This window comes from Harmonia axyridis, chromosome 1 (assembly GCF_914767665.1).
Source record: "Harmonia axyridis chromosome 1, icHarAxyr1.1, whole genome shotgun sequence".
Classification (NCBI taxonomy): Eukaryota; Metazoa; Arthropoda; class Insecta; order Coleoptera; family Coccinellidae; genus Harmonia; species Harmonia axyridis.
The window spans coordinates 75,688,355-75,707,329 of NC_059501.1; the positions used below are offsets into that span (position 1 = coordinate 75,688,355).

Sequence of the window (18,975 nt, forward strand, 5' to 3'; positions counted from 1 at the left end):
ACGTCAAATTCGAATTTATTGCCATTTCAAAAATTCGAATACACGACTAATCGAATGAATATTAATTCGAATGATCGACTATTGTAAATTCGAATTTTTTTGTCATTACAAAAATGCGAATACTCGACTAATCGAATGAATATCAGAATATTAATTAGAATCTTCGACCATTCTGAATTGGATTATTTCAAATTCGAGTTTATGGTGATGACAAAATTCGAATACACGACAAATCGAATGAATATTAATTCGAATGTTCGACTTATGTTGATTCGACTATTTTGTCATTACAAAAATGCTCGACTAACCGAATGAATATCATAATATTAATTAGATTGTTCGACTATTCTACATTCGATCATTTCAAATTCGAATTTATTGTCATTACAAAAATTCGAATACACAACTAATCGAAAAAATATCAGTTTGAATTTTCGATTTTTATAAATTCGCATTTTTCGTCATTAGAAAAATTCGCATACCCGACTAATAGAATTAATATCAGAATATTAATTAGAATGCTCGACTATTCTAAATTCAATTATTTCAAATTCTAATTTTTTTTGTCATTACAAAAATTCGAATACTCGACTAATCGAATGAATATCAGAATATTTATTCGAGTGTTCGACCATTCGATTATTTTGAATTGGATTATGTCAAATTCGATTTAATTGTCATTGAAAATATTGAAATAGTCGAAAAATCAACTGAACACTAATTCGAATATTCGATTTTTATGAATTCGAATTTTTTATCATCACAAAAATTGAAAAAGGCGGCTAATCGAAAGAATATTAATTCGAATATTCGGCTATTGTCCATTCAACTTTTTCGTCATTGCAAAAATTCGACTAATCAAATGAATATTTGAATATGAAATCAAATGTTCGACTATTCTAAACTCGAATTTTTTGGTCATTATAAAAATCCGAAAGCTAATGACTAATGGAATAAATATTGATCAGAATGTTCAACTATTGTGAATTCGAATATTTGGCCATTACAAAATCCGAACGCTAGACTAATCGATTATTCGATTCTAATTTTAATCATTACAAAAAATTAAATACTCGAATAAAAGAATTATTAAAAGAGTATTCATTCGACTATTCAATTTTTCAGATTCGAAATTTTTTTCATTACAAAAATTCGAATACTCCACTAACCGAATGGAATATTAATTCAAATGATAACTAATGTCAATTCTAATTTTTGGTCATTGAAAAATTTGGAAAACTTGAATAATCATTCATTTATTCGATAGTTCAGCTATTCTAAATTCGAATTTTTTGTGATTACAAAAATTCATATACTCGACCAATCAAAAAATATTAATTCGACTATTCGACTATTGTCAATTCGAAATTTTCATTATAAGAAAAATTTCAAAACCACACTAATCGAATGAATATTTGAACATCAATTAAATGTTCAACTATACTAAATTCGAATTATTTGTCATTACAAAATTCTCAAAGCTCGACTAATCAAATGAATATTTAAATATGAAATAGAATGTTCGATTATTCGAAACTCGAATGTTCGACTATTCTAAATTTAATTTTTCTGTCATTACAATAATTCGAACGCTAGACTAATCGAAAACTCAAATATTGGACTAATTGAATGATTATTATTTGACTGTTCAACTATTCACATATTTATAGTTGACTGTTTTGATTTGGAATATTCGAACATTTGACTATATGGGATTCTCTTACTGTAACTGTAGCATATGAAAGAAAAGCATCAAACGTTAGGAACAATAATGGAAGTATTAGTATTAGTATATTCGTCCACATGATGACTGACATCAACTTTTGCGAACGGATTAAGCCATTAAGTATGCAATGCAATAAAAAAGGACTTGGAATAGGAAGAAGAATGAATGGAAAATGTTGGCAGATGTATACCTTATTTTTCTTTTAGTGCCTCTTCTAGTAAAGATTACCAGCGACAACCATGGCAATTTTGTCGCTCATTTGAGCGATGGGAACTAACGTTTGGACATTCATCCTTGTCCATTCTCTTAGGTTATTCATCCAGGACCGTTCATTTTGACCGTTATGATCAACTGGCCTGTTAATAGATGTTAATAGCTCTCTATCTGCATTAATACTGTCTAGTACCTTTTCTTTTGACACTTCATCTGCCCAAGATATCTTGAGCATGCTTCGAAAGAACTACATTTCAAATGCTTCATTCGCCTCAGATCTGCCAACTTGAATGTCCAGGATTTCATCAAATAAAAAAGAATAGAGTATTTATAACACAAAACCAGTTGATGAAGTAGTTTCATGTCCAAGGATGCTTCATTCGCTAATATGGTGATCTAGAATACTATATTCTGATCTTATTTCGATGTCTGGATTTAGATTGTCAGTTATCCAGCATCCCAAGTATTCGATTTTGTTCACTTGATCCTCTAGAACCATGTTGGTTGTTATATCATTGGTCTTTGAGATTACCGTGACCTTTGCTTTTTATATTGATTAATATGCAGTATTTTCATATACTAACCCGTCGATGTATCCCAGCTAAATGATAGACAGAAGACAAAATATATTTATTATTTATTGTTATCTATGTAAGAAGTAGGATATGCTGGATATAGATATTATTACGTTGTTGCGTACAAGATTTTATCTACAGCCGAATATCTTATTATTAAAAGAGTAATTTAAGTAAAATCAATTAATTTACTATGTCGACTAATAGTATATTATTCAACGAGCGGTAATATAGCTCATAACTCCCGCAGATGAAGTTTGCAGCACGAGCCGCAGGCGAGTGCTGTTATTCATCAAGTGAGTTACCGCGAGTTGAATACTATACTTTATCTACGACCAAGTCAATAAATACAAAGAAACAAATACAGACTTAGAATTTAGATAGAAGGAACGGTAAGTAAAGGATTTGTGCTCGATCCCGATTACAAGAGAGTTGGAAACTTGTCACCAATCACAACTAGCTGCGGTCAATTTGTTTATTGATGAAACTAAGTTTAAATTTTGACCAACCACTAAAAATTTTAGTAATTTAAATAAGTAATATTTTAAATTATCTATATTGATTCCATTATTCATGTTGAGTGTGCTTCTTAACATGGAGTAGAAAGTCCATAGAGACAATGCTTTATATTTAGTGCTCTAAAATATATCAAAAAACATTCCCTGTCAACGATGACTTAATGTTCTTACAGTTACACCAATCTTGAAAATTTTTGTGAACTCCTTTATAGTTTTTTCGGGCAAGTTTTCCTGTGTGCTTACATTAACTGCTTGTCTTTTGGAAATATATATAATATTTCATCTTCACTATCTGAATTGATCGTTTTCAGAAAAATATCCATAATAATTTAATATCAACTTAATTTGAAAACGTCAAAATTATTAAAGTGACATTCCTTCGGACATTCTTTCCCTCAATAACAGTAATGGAATGTTCCCTTTCGGCCAATCGAATAGAAGCAGAGAAGTATAGAATCACAGATCCATCTTTTCCGATTTATTATAGTGAGTTATAGAAGTGAGTTATTATAACTCATGCTTTTTGTTAATAGATACTATTAATTGCTCAAAAACAGTTGAATAACGAATATATAATTCAATAGGAGTAGATAAAGAATTTGATGTACCATCAGGTAATCTTTAAGCTTTGAATCTTGTGAAGGTTATCGGAAAATAAATATTGCGACCATTCATGACTCTTTACTGGATACAAGGCTGAGAGATGTTAAAACTACCTATTGGTATGAATACCTCACCATAAGTAATTGATGTTTAGAGAAACCCCAGAGTAGTATATATGAAAATAAGGTATACGACGAATCAAATAAAGGTCAATCAAACGCACCAAAAGTAAATACACGTCGAGCGTGCACGATATCGCGTATAGCTGTTCACATTAGCCAGGAACCACTTGCTCCCCCTAAAATGCGGTCAGATGCCTTGGAACAGCCAGGGCATACACAGAGAGTTCCGCCTAACCACTTCAGAATTGTAAAGCGCTTTAGCGCACCTTTCATTCGATTAAATTAATTACGCCGTTTACAAGTTATACACACGTGCGAACAAACTCGGTTCCACCTTCAAAGTGACAGCCTTTCAGACCGTGACACTCCATCTGGGGTCTATTTTACCTCCGTTTCGAGTATTCCGGTTAGTTTGCAGCTTGCGGGATCTCAGGTATGGTGGAAATTTCGAATGGGGGTATTTTGGAGATGGGGAAAGTTGTTGGTATCGTGAAAATTGCTATTATAACTCCTCAGGCAAAAAATTCTACCTGAGAATTAAGCTGTATGGAACTCGAGAATTATGTGATTTGGGGATTTGTAATCCTGTCAGTCAAAGCTGAAGTAACTGAGCTGCGCTGACCCTGTGCGTGCTTTATTTCCATTGTTTCGGTTTGGGCTTGACCTAAATTGCCTACGGTGCTTATGAAAGCTGTAGAATTGTCAAGTAGAATTTTGCACCACATACGTAGTTCTGAGATCTCCAAGATTGTAGCAGGATTGAACCAGCGATCAAAAACTCTTGACTTCACTTCGATGGCTCTTCTTCAATACAACTATATATTTCGAAGTTCAATGACTCACGTGGTCATAACACTTTGTTGATTGAACAACATTTCAAATGATTCTTCCGATTCTTACCCCAACTGTAAACTCTACAGGTAGCCTTTATAAAATAGTGCAGCCAATTATTTTCGAAACAATATTTTTTTCTGGAAAACTCCGAGACAGGTCGATGTTTGGCAATCCTATCGAGGGTTTTGAATGCCAGTAGTGCCTATACAAGAAATAATTTCAGTTTTGCCCTTCTATTCATGCATATACTGAAAAATTACTATTTGGAAGTATAAAACTCTTTGCAAGTAATGTGTCCGTCCTATTCCACCTGAAGGTAGAAGGTGTACCAAGATCTACAGAAAACCAGCTCACACAAATAATCACCATTCTCAATAAAAACGAGGAGTTATCAAGAAAGACCCTTGTAGAAAGAGACTTGAACTCGAGAAAAAAATTCCAAAGGAAAAGCATACTTGTCATTCATACCATCAGTGACCGATAAATAGAAAACTTCTCAAAGGGCAACACATAGAACCAATTTACAAACCAACACAAAAACTGAGACAAATCTTGAGAAATGCTGAAGATAAAATTGATCCGCTATCTAAAGGTAGTGTATACAGGATACCTTGTGATTGTGGAAAAGATAACATTAGGATCACAAAAGAAGTAGAAGCAAAGTGTTATCGATTATACCAAAAAAATAAGTCCTCACTAGCCGAACATACTCATCGACGGACATTACATCTAGTTCTCTAGAACAGAAATCATCCCAGATATCAAGAGCAACTACCCGCAAATGAATATTGAAGCCATCGAAATTTACAAAATTCGAGTAACATCAACATCCAGAGAAGAAACACCTTCAGTGCACACCACTCACAAAAACGAGATCTTCTAGAAGTGGGGAGAATAAATTTTTTAGCTCAGCCCCCTTAGGTGGGTAAATCCAGCGTGAAGTTTTAATCTACTACATAGAAACTTCTGATGATGCTAAGCGCAGTAGCCAGCGGAAACAGTCAAGTGAAAAACCTACTAGACCAAGAATTTTTCAAAATCCAATTAATGTTATATTGTAACATTATTATGGTGAAGGAGACTCTTCAAATGACCCCACAATAAGTCTAGGAGTGTCAAATCAGGGGCCTTCACTAGACTACTTAATGTTCTTATCTTCATTTTTACACCGAAACGAAGGTCAAACACAAAAATCTCTTTGTGCCATCATTCATTGTCCATGGTACAGTTGATCCACAAAGACCTTGAAGAAGATTAATCAAATCAAAGTTACTTTTCTCTTTTCGATTTCAACGAGTACCCCTATTTACCAAAAGTTAAGATATTATTCCGTGCTAACTAAGGAAACAAAATGCGTCTTCCTCGTTTCCAGACGACCCCCCTTTAGGTATCCATATCCACGCCAACTACTTCAAACGTCTCTAAACTCCTCATTCACGATATTGAACGTGCTGAAAGTCCCCCCAGCTGATCCGAAGTTTCGGTTTTCATCCTGAATAATTTTGACGGCGTTGAAAGTTGCACACACAACCCTCCAAGAAATTAATAACCGAAACTTCATCCAGAAAAGTGGATAAAGGGGGAGAACGATTTTAAGCGATTTCGGAAATTTACAGCGTATTTGTTTATGGGATGAAAACACGGAACGGTAACTTCTTGTGGATTACTCCGGCGTAACAAGGAGCGATAGAGAGAGAGAGAGAGACAATCGACATCATTTCGGATTATTGCTTTCGTGAGAGATGGTTCCTGAGCTATACCTTTTCAGTTTAGAAATTCAACAATAGAATTTTCTTTGGTGAAAAGTCTGGTGAATTCAGTGTTACTTATGAATTGAGTGGTCGTGTAGAAATAATCTGTTTCTGTATGTTATTTCTCGCTTTCTTATCTTTGAGATTAATGAGTTCGACTTTTGAGTCCTGTAAATAATTGAGATGGTCAACAGGATGCTTGGAGACCTTGTTTCTTCAAGTGTCGAGGGCATGACAGTTTCAATGAATTTACAGGGAACGAATTGCTTTTGTATATAACTTAGAAAGGAATTGTAAATTCTTCGAGATGTCGAAGACATGTCTGGTCGATTACTCGATTGTAAATCTTAGGAGATTTACTGGGGTTAGGAAAGATCGAAAACAAGACGGTTGTACCAGATGTGTCACATCTGCGTATCACGTGCTGGTCCTTCGAGAATATTCGATTTCCAGGAATCCGCGAAAAGCCTTGTGAGCGGTACTGCAAAACTCTTATTGGACTAGGGTACTTTACCCCGATATCGGAGTTATGCTAAGGGTGTGGCCAAGTCGGAAGAAGGGAAATCGATATTCAGGGGAGGTCAGTAAGTTCCAGCCGATGGACAGTTCAAGTCAAGTCTAAGACGAGTTAAGTTTGGTCGGTCAACTTGAGACGTACGACGTAAAGACGGTTCGTGGACTAGATTAAGACAAGTCGCGAACGAGTTAAAGACGAGATGACCGAAGCTAGAGTTAAAGACGAAGACGTGATATTCGAAGACGTTTCGAGTAATTAACATTCTGATTGAAGACGAAATTCAGTACCGTACCTACTGTGTTTGTACTGAAGTGTGGCTTTGTAAATATGAGTATGCAATTAAAAAGAGTTTAATTATTACAAACCCGAACAAAGTCACGGAGAAAAAGACGAAATCGAATCATACCTCTAGACGATCGATTAACCAAGCCTACATATATTACTTCCTATGTTTTATACTGAGAATTGTTTGTGTCTACAATTTCAAAGTGATGTTTTCAAGGGAGTCTCAATAACTAATGATGATATTTGAGGGTGTGATTCCTTAGGTGCTTTCAAGAAGAATAGTTTCTGTATAAACCCATATCCTTAACTTCTTATCCATCGAGTTCCACGGTGTCAAGAAAAAAATGTTTTCATCAAAACTTCAATAACTCCCTATAAGAATCAATGGCAATGGTATTCATTGATAGGGATGTTAGATTCAAATGTTAAAGTGGACATTTTTTGGAGTATGCTCTGTTGGCGAAACAACTTATGATAAGCAATGTATTGTGAACCGAATAACATCATATAAACAATAAACTAGTTGCCTAGTTGTCAAGTATCACTCATGGTATACCCCAAGGATCGATCCTATGGCCTTTTTATTTCATTATATTATATTACCGACCTCCCAAATGGGATTGACTGTAGTTATCAATCCAGCTAATGAAGCTCACAATATAAACAAAGAGATCAGAGAATATCAACAAGCAAGAACCAGTTGATTCAACTCAAACAAATTATTTCTCAACAATGAAAGAGCTGGTCACATCATCTACATAAATAATATCCACCCAAAAATAAAAATCGAATAGAAAAAAGAATCAAAGAACCAAAATATAAAATAGAGTTACTTCGTGAAATCAAATACTTGGGACCTACAATCTGTCACCTCTTCCATCACACCCTGTATCTAAAAACGGATCATTAGTCCACCGAGTCGCAGTCAAATAATAACTCCTCGAGTTTGCATTCCTCCGGAACCTCTTCACCTTCGACCTCGACTCAAAACACGAAACCTTTCTGCCCCCCATCCAAGATCTAAATCATCCCAATTCAAAGAAACTTCACCCTTTGCGCCCCGTTCATCGGTCCAAAACCAACGTCGGTCAGGTTCCTACCTTACCCACAACGCGAACCGTCCCTCTCTCTTCCTCTTCCCCTCTCTCTCTCTCTCGCTCTTACCGGTCTACTTTATCAGGGCAATAAATATCAACGTGTGGCGTTATTAAACGACAAGGGTCGCAGGCAATACAGCAGCGTCTGGTGCAGCGAATAAGCTGTCAAGTATTTATCGCGTCGCCCTTTTTGTAAAACACGAAAACGTTTATGAAATATCATGATTACTCCCATCGAGCCCGCGTTATCGGGCCCAGAACGGAGCAGTTTTGGCGAGGATGCGAAATGCCAGAAAAGGGTATCGTCGAGGCCCACTTGCCGCTTTTTATAACGCCGAGCGATACAGGAAAAAAGTGACTGTGTGTATGGGGATGTGTGAAATATCGGTTTTTAACGTTCTTTCTGCCCGGGTCGCGTTGTATCTTTGCCCGCCGTTCGGTTTTTATCTCGAATTTTGAGTGGGGTGGAGGGGTGAATGGGAAGTTTTCCGTGCACGAGCTGATTTGACGGAAACGATACCTTTCAGTTATTTTCGATGATATTGGAACTGGTTGTTGATGATTTTGCTGTTTAGGAATGCGTTAAATACAATCATCAGATAGAAAATAGATGTGGATAGATTTATTAGAATTACATCGTAATTACCTCAGAAGTAGTGTGGCAACAAAAAGCAATTACAATTCTAGCCGAAATACTACTTTCTCATTTATAAAGTTCCCAGAAAGATACAATAGAGAATAACTTTCCCCTACCCCAATTAGTGTGCAGCTTCCATGATATCATTGCGCAGGAATACGACTAGAGAAAAAGAAAAGGAAGAAGAAATTCACGGTGTACAATATGATTTTATGTTTTTAACCCAGGTATAAAACTAGAAAAAGGAGAGTTCAGTAGAGTAAGTTAAGAGGTGATGACCAGTTGAGTTAGTAGTTTGTTCAAGTTTGTTGAAGGATGTTTCCAAGTACTGTACTACAAAAAAGTTCTCGTCTGTCGTCCATCAGTTTTTTGATAATTTCCACAGAAACGCGATACCCCAAAGGAGTATATGAACACTATCATGAAACAGTGTTGAAAATATTAAATTCTGTTGGAAGTCTGTAGTAGAATCATAGCCCAGTAAATTTTCTAGAAGTACTCGTAATCTAGATTATATTTCAAGGTCTTGTTTGGATTTTATATCATATGAATGACAGCCGGATGTATTTCTATTTACTCTCTAATTTTCAGCTTCAACTTCAATTGCCAATCTCATTATGAGTTCAACAGTCACAGTCAGGATTATAAATTAATGAAAATTTGCTCACTGAAAGATCTACCATTCGCACCATATATTGCTATAACAGCTTCTTTTTGAATTACGAGTATTTCTCCTATATGACCTAAATTACTCCATATTTGTAGGACTTACGTTTGAAGGGCTGTTTGATGATCGATTTGCTTCACGTATATTATGGATTCTCATGATCTATTAAATTCATTCAGCAAAATCGTTTGTTTTCCTAGAAGAAGGTTTGAAATGGCTTTTTTATTTTCAAGAAGGCACATTATAAAACATGGCAGGTTAATTTTATTTGGCATTGCTTAACGCTTTTTCCAGTTTTTGCATTGTGTGTGAACTGATTCTAATTAATGTTTCTCAACTCCACTGAATGTATTAGATGATGCAACGCTGTACTCTTAGATATTGTTATGGCTTTTCCTCTTTTTTGCGTTTAATTTCTGTCGATCTATAACCATTGGACATGTAGGCTTGTGCTAAAAGCTCTAGTTCCTTCTCATTTTGGTCATATATTCATCGAACACTCTTAACAAGTGTCCTGTTGTCCTTGTGTTTGTTGGTTTCCTATGAACCTTAAGTCGTAGTTTTCCATCCGGGTTTCTTGAAACTTCCAGAAATGGCAAAGGGTCACCTCTTTCAATTTACATGGTGAACTTCTATTCAGATAAATTAAGAAAGCTTTCAGATGTTACTTTCCGTAGGACCAGATGATGAAAGTTTCATCCACATATTTCAGCCAACTTCTGGGCTCAGCTCGTGCTAATTGTATGACATTTCATATCCCTTTTTTCCAGTTGTTCATAGAACTCGACCTTCCACTGGAAATAGGATCATTTGCGGCTTGAAAAAAATATGATAAGAGCTGGAGTAATAAAAATTTGCGTAGCTTAAGGTCGACATTATTTTTCGGCTTCATATGACGATAACGGTACAGAAAATTTGAAGATCTTTCTTTCTTCCCTATTCGAGGTGAAAATTGATTTTCATATACGATGTTCGTGAAGTTGACATGGACAAAGGCTTATTTATGTTGTCTAGATTTGGTTGAGCCATGTTTGAGCGCTTCTTCACTTAAAATGCAGTGTGCATGTGAAGTACTATGAGCTCACTGAGAAACAGTTGGAAAGAAAATATTTTGTGGGAGCTGATGCATTGTTTTAGATGATGTTTTACACAATCATTATCATTGTTGCTTCATGGTTGCTGTTTCTTGTTTCTGTTATTTCTTGATTTTGTCTTCAATAATCTTCTCTGTGTTTCGTCAAAAATTTTCATACAACTCTCAGAACTCAGTCACTTCGATAAAACCCACCAAAAGGGCAAAAAACTCCTCCTCTCCGTCCCCAGACCAATCCAATCCTACCCAGAATCGCCTCTTCGAACCCCGGCTCGAATTGATCCTCGAGACGGAATACCTCTCCGGACCGGGGAAATATCCATTTTTCCCGCTAGAACAAATTCAAACATGCCCGCAGCGTCGCTCGGATGCAATGTGGCAACTTTAACAAGCTATTCATTTGCTCCCGGCCGCGGTTATCTCCAACCGGGATCTACGCCTCCGCCAAGACAATAGGACAGAGCCGTTGATTGCCAGACTGGATCAGATAAAAGACTCCATCCCGGTTGGTCGGAGAGGGGGAGGGGTCGGAGGGAATGCTCCGGAGAAAAATCAGTCAGAATTTCACCCCGGAGTTTAATCTCCGACGGGAGCGTGACGTCCTCCCTTCCCTGGCCGCAGCAGATTCCTCGCGGTTCCGGTTATTTGGATCCGGATGGAATGAGGTGTCTGGAGGAGTGCGGTCAGGCCGTTTGGCGTTGCGAAATGAGACTGCAAGTCGTCAAACGAGAGAGGACTGTGAGGTAAAGTGGATGGGTTTGATTTGACGGAGTACGAAGAGTGGTTTCGTTTCGGAATTGGTGATGCAACTGATTCTTTGTGAAGTGAAGTTGCTTGAGTGGAAGTAGAATTTCGATTCCAGACTTCTCGCTATGCCACCTACCCGTGATTCTTATATGTTCTCGAGAACCATATCAGTGTTCTCCAGAACTTCTGGTTTCGAGTCGATCTCGGAAACTGTACCATTTCACATGTATTCGATTATGTCCATCTACTCGCATCGTCAAAAGTCGTGGCCCCCTTAGGTTTCTCATGAAATAAACAATCTTTGTTCTGGAAATCAGATGAATATTTTCCTCTATTTCAACTGCATTATATTTGGTAGAAAATAGATCATTTATTTTTGATTAATCATAGTTATTACACTGCTGAATCCAAATTCAATAGTCCGTATTACCATCTCTTCTTTCAATAAACTGCCCAATACGTCTAGGCATCCCACGAGTCAAGTCATCAATGAAATTTTCAAGCATATGACCTCAGTCATCTTTTTATGCTCAACTCAAATAATCTCAGAGGACATACGTTCAAACTCTCACGTGAGAGATTCTTTACCACCACCAGGCAGTACTTCATCTCCAACAGAGTATTCGAGGTTTGGAACAGATTGCCGACCGAGATAGTTTGTGCGCCTAGTGTGAACAGTTTCAAGAACAAACTTGACTTGTAGGCCTAACAGAATGCACTGTGTTTGTGAAATTGAATTCTTTTTTTTTTGTGATCTTTTTTCATTCAATATCACGAATTTTGTTTTCATCCCTTTCTTCTTATAATTTTTTTTCAATATTTTTGTAATCTTGTAATTTGTGGCAACATTACTTATTTTAACATATATTAGAGTTTACAACTCTGTATCACGTTATAATAATAATAATATCGTTCCATTCTTCCTGAATGGCTAAACTCAATTCCTGAAAAGTTGAAGGTGGGTTTCGGCCATTGAATATTGCTCTCCCTGAGTAATCCCATACGTGCTCAACTGGATTCTTGTCTGATGAGTTTGCTGACCAGTTCATTCTATGGATATCGTTTTCTTGAAGAATGTTTTGAACCCTTCGTGTGTGGTTGGTGGGGCGTACTCATCCTGATAAATTGAATTACCCTCAAATGTATTACGGAGAGGAACAATGATTGGTTCAATGATGTTTTCTGATGTCATTGTTCGTTCAACGATTATAACAGGGGTACAGTGAACATTAAATCCCCCAGTACAATATCGGAGCGCCTTGAAAGGGCACCTTTACTTGGGCGAAATTGAGTGGCTTTAGTCTGCCTGATCCTCTCCAAACCCTTTCTCGTCACCTATCACTTTGTAAACCGAATCATGACTAGTCCGAAAAAGTACGTTGCGCCATTGTAGTAAAACCCAGTCTTGGTGGTGTTCTGCCCATTGACGACGGGTCTTCCCTTGCTCTAGGTCGACGTTGCACCGGCCTCCGGGCACCATGCGCCTTAGTGAACTCCGTGGAATATTCAAACGTTGCGCAATCTGGTGGTTAGACAAAGCTTCTTGATGTAGGGTTACTATTCTTGCCGGTCAATCTGAGAAATTGGTTTTCCCGGCATTTTCCACGGAATATTCTCAATATTACAACTGTTGTTATTCGTTGAAAACTGATTAACTTTGAATACACCTGTATGCTCCCAAACAAGAAACATTTTTTGCTGGTTTATTGTTTTCATTTAACTGATAAGGTAGTGAAGATTCAACACAAAAAAATTGTCATGTTACATTCGCCTTAGATTTTTGACAAAGTTTGTTAAATTAGTGGCACTTGGAACTCCCATATTGACTGACAACAATTCAATTCGCACGAGTACCAACATCACAGCGACCCCAAAGTCTACCACACATTCCTCTGTCCAATTCCCCAGAAAATCGTTAAACCAAAACCGTCTTGAGATCTCGCTCTCTAAACGCGACGTTCGAAGAGAGAAACCCGAAAACAACTTTCTTTTCTTATCTCTCCTATCTGCGAATCAATGAGACGTGCGGCGGGAGACAAGAAAGGCGAACGGAGCACTTTGCCGAATCGACGCAGGACGGAAAGGCGGCCATGTATCAACACTTATCGCACTGCAGGATAAATACGAGACGGCACTGCAGCAGCCGTTCGCAATTTTCATTATCGCGCGAAAATATCTTTTTACGCCGTTCCGGAATTAATATAATAAATTGCTGCGGTTCCCCGGAAGGGATTACTCACCTATATATATGGAATAATCCGTTGGCCTGTTTTTCGTCTTGGTGGTTTTTTTTTTTTTTTTGGTTATGTCTCGTTACTGGGAATTTGCGGGGTTTATAGGAAAAAAGTTCAAGTTCGCGCGGCGTATTTGGTTATTATACAATGACTCAATAAACCACAGTGGTGATAAGATTGGTCTCGATTTTGATTGGCAGAGCCTACATATGGCGGCTTTTTGTTTACATCCTCCATTTACCTGATTTTTGGGATTTATTCAAAATGTAAGGACCATATTATTTAGTCACTGTAATATTCTTCAGTTTAATGAATTTCTTCTATATACAATAAATATTATCAGGCCCAATAATTTTGATTTTGACGTGTGTCAGTTCAGTTCAGTGAATTGTATATTCTTAAGTTTTATGGTTCTATGTCCCAATTCGCTATTTTTAGTCTCAATTTGAACGAATTGTCGCCACTATGTTTAATTAAGTCACTTTAGGTTATTACATGTTAATGATTTCGAATGTGAATCATTCGAATTTACGTTTCAGTGATTCTAACTATCTAAAAACATCATAAAATCTTACTTGATGGAATGGCCGAAATATCCCCATGATTTTCTGCGCTTGGAATTATCGTAATGAACTCATTTTTCGTCTACAGTTACAATGCGATGCAGAAATCCCTTCCGTCTCAGCCTTACATGCAGCTGTTCACAAGCAAACAACAACACTCAACATCTTTCAACATCTCTCGTCTTCAACTCGAACGGCACCCAATTTCCTTGTTTCTGAATCATTTCCATGACTCAGGCGTTTTGAAATGGCCTGTTGAGTCACTCCTAATGATCCTGCAAATTCGTGTTGCGTTTGACCCTAGTCTTGATCAAGTAATGCCTCCAATCTTCGAAAACCTTCTTTCTTCCATCGCCATGCCGGACTTCGACGTTAAAATCGCCGTTTCTTTGAGCGTTGAAACCACTCTCAGCGCTTTCTTTCACTAATAGCGACCGTACCATAGGTATTTGAGAGCATTCGATAAGCCTCAGCAGCAGATCATCATATTCAATTAGATAATAATACCTCCCGCAAATGATGAGAATTTGTCTCGTAAGCTGACATGTTTAATCGAAAATAACTCCACGATGTAGTCACAAATCGACTAATATTTCTATGGCGTTATGTTTACAAATACCTAAGCTAATTGACCATATTCACCGTCGCCATATTGTTGTGCGACAATACCAACTACCCAGTGTTCCCAACGAAGAAATATTGAGTTTACTAGAAAAATTCCACAATATAAAGTTTGTAAGAGAAGTTTATGTGTACCTTTTCTGGCTGCTACGCCAGATAGGCTTGTTTGGGACAATATTTCGTAAAAATTTCACCTTTTGGAAATAAAAACATTAGTGAAAGGTGGTTTTATGAACAAATTAACTGTGGCCGAGTTTATAAATGAAGCCTTCGCTCCATTTTTGGAAATAGTCAGTGAAAGAATAATCTCTATGGCTGATAGTATTTTTGATATTAGTGGTATTTTTCTAGTGAACTCAATATTTCTCCGTTGGGAACACTGGGTAGTTGGTATTGTCGCACAACAATATGGCGACGGTGAATATGGTCAATTGTATGACATCTACGATCTGTTTATTTCGACTATCACTCACCGTTACATCTATTGCATAATGGCGGAAGCAAAGTTGTACAATGTACAAGTTCCGAAATGAAAGACGTGATTTGACGAAATTTTTTTCACTTCTAATATTTAAATGGGTTTTAAAAAAATCACAATAGAAACATAGAGTAATAATGTTTTCTGGAAACCACATAATTATCCAGATGAATATCATATTTTGTAGGTAACTCAATCTGTGGTATTCATTAAGCTTCCACTGAATTTTCCACTAATTTTATTTCTATTCAATCTAAAATTGTGATATTATAATACAAATCAGTCTACTATTTATAGCAGCATAATACTTTTTGCATCATTCAAGAAACCAATCGAACTCTCTTGCGTGATATGTGGAAGACTGAAGCAATTTCTATGATTATTAGAATGCGTGCATTGTAGATAAGAGGCAGGTATTACAAAGCAAAATGACGATAATTCACCTTCATTAAAGGGGACTTTTCCTATTCCAACTCATTATTTTCCGCTTAAAATAGAAAAAATGAACGGGTAGTACTGCGTACAATGAGCATTGCCGGTCTAACCATATTTCATTTATCATTCTGAAGATATGGAATATTATTTATTATTCCGAGAAACAATATATCTTCACAAGTTCTAATTGCAATGAGATATGGTGATCACTATGATTAATAGTGGTAATTACCTTGATTATTGATCTACTCACGATATTTATCATTTGAAACAAACATCAAAGTATAATTAACCTTATTTTCTCATCATTCATAGATGTTAATCGATAATTTTCCTTTCCATTTAGTTATGTTGGGTTTGAATATTAGAAAAAAATTATTCCAATAAAACTTTGTCATGTAATTGCAGTCCTTCCATGTCCAAGAATTTAATTGTATGATCGCTTTGAGATTCTTGTAACCTAATCTCAGACTAGAGAAATAAATTTTTCACCAAATTCCATGCAAATTGACTTCATTTCCTGAAATGTTATTCGAAAATGTCAGGGGAGAAATCAAAAACTTTCTTGATTAATTAATCTCCAACATAATGTCTTCTAATTTCGTGAAATCATTTATAATTTCATTATAATGAAGTGAAGAAGTAGTCCGCTACCTGCTGAAGAAGTTGTAAAATACTAGACCAACTTAATGGAATTATCTAGAAAAAATTTTACTCGGAGAACGAATTTATTTAATAGGGGCAAAGTGAAGAAGCTCCATAATAGAAATGAAGCAGGCGTAGAATCTCTTGAAGCACTTATTCTATCCAATGTTGGATTTAGATTTAAATGAATGAGCTTTCAGTTGAAGAAAATAAATTTGTTCTGAAAATAAAATATGAGTATGAGTCAGATCCTTGCCCTAAGGGGTAAAACTGCTTAGCAATAATTCAATACTTCATTGTCCCTGGCCTAACTATATTCATCAACATATTCACTTTCAATATATGTACTCCAAGGCTTCCCTAGCCTTTCTTCAATGCCGTTTCGGTAGAAAGATTCCTCTTTGCTTTCGAAATAGGCTTCAACCTCTTAGTCCATGATTGACCATGATTTTATAGATTTGGGACAAACAGCATAGTGTTGATGTTTTTTTTTCTTTTGCATTTGAGGATTTTTTCTTTATTTTTGCACTTATTCGATTCAATAAGGTTATTCACTTGACCTTTGCCAAGATTGTCAATAAAAAATTCATCCTATACGTCCAAAATACGGATGCCATAACCTTACCAGCGGATGTTTGACATTTTGGTCGCTTTGGACTGCTTTCATCGATGGTTTTCAGCTCAGATGAATTTTTTGGCTGAGGAGTAAAGTAACGAATTCCTGTTTCATTTATTGTCACATATCGACCCAGAAAATCATATTCATTTCGCTCAAAAAGTGTTCAGAATCAGCGATTCACGGATTGGCTTGATATTCAAGCTACTAACTCAAGCCCAACTAGCTTGAGCTTTAGCACATCCATTCCACTTCCACTTGAAAAGCCAATTAAGTTTTCTTTTCAACAAAAAACCCTGTGGAGTCATTTTTTTCACCCTTTCTGAAATGTTCGAATAATTTCCCATTTTAACGGGTGTTTGTTTTCGAGGTATATAACTTTAAGTTGGCATTACTGTTCAAGATGGCGACCGATGCAACAGCTGTCAAGTGATTCATTCTCAGTTTGGTTTGGCAATTCATCATGAATAGACTCACGCCTGAGCAACGTTCGCAAATGGTGCAATTTTATTTCGAAAATAATGGTTCTGTGCGGAATACGTATCGCGCACTACGTCCATTTTATTTTGTTTAGCGATGAAGCGCACTTCTGGTTGAATGGCTACGTCAACAAACAAAACTGCCGCATTTGGAGTGAAGCTAATCCTCAAGTGTATATCGAAACACCGTTACATCCAGAAAAACTGACTGTTTGGTGCGCTTTATGGGCTGGTGGAATCATTGGTCCGTACTTCTTCAAAAACGATGATGGCCAGAACGTTACAGTCAATGGTGATCGGTATAGAGCCATGATTACTAACTGTTTCATTCCTGAATTAAATAACCATTATGACCAGGAGCTGTGGTTCCAACAAGACGGCGCAACATGTCACACAGCTCGTGCCACAATCGATTTATTGAAAGACACGTTTGGTGACCGCCTAATTTCACGTTTTGGACCAGTGAATTGGCCTCCAACATCTTGTGATTCAACACCGCTATACTACTTTCTGTGGGGCTATGTAAAGTCATTGGTCTATGCGGATAAGCCACAAACCCTTGACCATTTGGAGGACAACATTCGCCATGTTATTGCCGATATACGGTCACAAATGTTGGAAAAAGTCTTCGAAAATTGGACGTCCAGATTGGACTACATCCGAGCCAGCCGTGGCGGTCATATGCCACAAATCATATTTAGAATGTAATGCCACAAGATTATCTTGCGAATAAATAAAATTCATGTCAATCGAATAATCCATCGTTGTTTTATTGCAATTTAAAGTTCTATAGCTCTGAAAAAAACACCCTTTATTTTCATCCAAATTCAACTCTAGCTGCTCTAATTGACCCTGTTTTTGAATGTTCATTGTTATCATTAACGCTATCACCGGCAACACCGTGGCCATTAGGAGTGATACATCGAAACATCTCCCTAATAGACTCATTCGCTGATTCTCAACAAATGAAACCTCATTTTCTGCTAGATCAGGAAGGGACCCGGAAACTGAAGCAAAGTAGCTTATCGTATAAATAACACTTTCATCCAGTCGAGTGGTTCGTAGTCGTTTACGGCATTAAAAGTTAAATTACGTTACATTACTCCAAACTCAATTACCATTAGTGGAGACAATCCAGACATTCAGTACATACACATTTGTTTGGGGGTTAATATCCCCCCAATTACGCGATATATTCCGGGTGTACAAACAAACAGGAATGTTTTCGGCGCTCCGGCGGCAGCACTGGCGCATTCAGATGAAATTCAGTCGTGAATGTTTTATGTCAACAGCCTTCGGCTATTGAAACAACATAATTGTATAGTCGCGCTGAACACGCCGTCTGGGACAGGTTGTTGGAAAATATTCGCACCAATTGGCATAAAGGAGAGAATTGCTGATGGTGGTTGAGGAAGAGGAAGAGTCATAGTCGAATACATTATTCTATGATGAGGAAGAGATCGGTAACTGTTACTCTACGAATGAGTAGCCGGAGGGTAGATGAATGAATAATAGGAGT

The 18,975-nt window shown here is 36.8% G+C and overlaps 1 protein-coding gene across 6 annotated transcripts in view; it reads left to right on the forward strand.

Annotated features, from left to right (window-relative positions):
* LOC123688802 (semaphorin-1A) overlaps positions 1-18,975 on the forward strand; it is a 464,359-nt gene that overhangs the window by 357,700 nt on the left and 87,684 nt on the right. The gene's annotated exons all lie outside the window — the stretch shown is intronic.